The 1,804-nt window shown below is 50.6% G+C and overlaps 1 protein-coding gene across 4 annotated transcripts in view; it reads left to right on the forward strand.

Moving 5' to 3' along the window:
* The first annotated feature begins 94 nt into the window (after positions 1–94).
* Fam193a (family with sequence similarity 193 member A) overlaps positions 95–1,804 on the forward strand; it is a 122,046-nt gene continuing 120,336 nt past the window's right edge. For all 4 annotated transcript variants that reach the window (XM_021210542.2, XM_021210541.2, XM_029545517.1 and 1 more), the window contains exon 1: positions 95–152. The gene's annotated coding sequence lies outside the window, so the exon portion shown is untranslated. The remainder of the gene's footprint in view (positions 153–1,804) is intronic.

The raw sequence follows: 1,804 nt of genomic DNA on the forward strand, positions 1-1,804 counted from the left end.
GCTCGGGCGGCGGCGGCTCGGGCGGCAAGGCCGGCTCGGCGGCGGCGCTGCGCGGCCCCCAGGCCCCGGGCCCCGGCGCGGCGGGCCTGCTGGGCGGCGCGGCGGCCCACGGGCCTCTGGGCGCGGGCGGTGCCGCCGGAGGCTACTTCGAGGTAAGCGGCGGGGGTCCGCGGGCGGGAGCGGCCGCCGCCCCCTCACGAGCGGCCGGGCGGGCGCGGCCGGCGGATAACGGGCCGGCGGCTGCCTAGCTGACAGCTCCTCCCGGGCGCGAGCGCGGCGGAGGGAGGGAGGGCGGCGCCGGCGGGACCCCCGGGGCACACCGACTGCGGCCTTGGGGCGGACTGAAAAGTGCCCCCTAGAAGTTTCTGGGTACCGCCTGGCGCGCCACGGGCGCGGCTATCTTGCCCTCTGTGCCTGCTGCTGTAGGCTCTCGGGAGCCGCCTGGGGTCTCTTTCCTCAGGAGTGTCAGCTGAGGATAGTCGCGAGGGTTGGGGTAACTATTTTTTCAGGTTTACTTACGCAGGCATGCGGTCGATGGACCGCTGTCTCTTTTATTCTGCTTCAGAAGATAGTGCTGGTACGTGGGATGCAGTTGGCATAATCGTTTCTATAGATTGGATTGGCCACCGAATGATTATGGGTTTCTCTCAAGTTGCGTTCTTGTAAGGTTGCTAAAACAAGTTATCTTCTTTTAAAAAGACATCCACAATGAAGAAACCAAAGCTTTAAGGAGTATTTGAATGCCAAGTCATGAGGCAGATTTTTTTTTTTTTTTTTTTTTAACGAGAGATTCGGAATATTGGCACAGTATGTATTGAGAGCAGTTAAGAAAATTGTAGAGGATGAGCATGGGTTTTGATGCTCATGTTGTTGCAAGAAAGTACAGTAATGTATGAATACTTAAGTTTTCCTTGTTTGTTCCCGGGTGTTCTCTGCAGTTTTGGTGCAACTTTGGGAGCTTTCTTCGCAGAGTATTGTTCCATTTGTTTAGCATCTAGGGTTTGTCCTTGGGTTTGGGTTTGCAGAGTTTGTCTTTTTCCTTGACTCTGGACAGCTCTAGTTTAAAATGAGGTTGTGATTTTTCATTTTGGGACTTTGAGGGTCGCCTTTGCTTCTGCTGGAAGGGGAAGGTGGGAGGTTGGGCTGTTCAAACGCTTTATAGAAACGGTAATAGTGGTTGCTGGAGCTGGAAGTGAAGTACATCCATTTCTGTACATTCAGTGAAAACCAGCTGCTAACAAGGAGCCTTACTCCTCATACCTCATGCTAGGATTGAGTAATTGCAACTTAACATAGGATTACCTGAAATAACTTGCTTTTTGTAGCTCTTCAAACTCAGATTATGCATAGTTTTGACAGAATTGTGTTGAACTATTATGCATCAAGAATTTGGGCCATCACCCACCATTAAAAACAATCATACACAAAAAACGTTCCATAAAAGGGTTTCCAGTCTTTTCTGGTCTGTGCTGTTCTACTTCATTTCCTTAATAAAATACTTGTTCTTGCATTTCTCTCTGCATTATTGAATTTAGACATACATCGTGTAAAAACATTGCTTTTGTTGGGCATGGTGGCGCACGCCAGCACTCGGGAGGCAGAGGCAGGCGGATTTCTGAGTTTGAGGCCAGCCTGGTCTACAGAGTGAGTTCCAGGACAGCCAGGGCTATACAGAGAAACCCTGTCTCGAAAAAACAAAAACCAAAAAACAAAAAAAAAAACCCAAGATTTATTTATTTATTATATGTAGGTACACTGTAGCTGTCTTCAGACACTCCAGAAGAGGGCGTCAGATCTTGTTACG

This window comes from Mus pahari, chromosome 13, assembly GCF_900095145.1.
Source record: "Mus pahari chromosome 13, PAHARI_EIJ_v1.1, whole genome shotgun sequence".
In the NCBI taxonomy this organism is placed as follows: domain Eukaryota; kingdom Metazoa; phylum Chordata; class Mammalia; order Rodentia; family Muridae; genus Mus; species Mus pahari.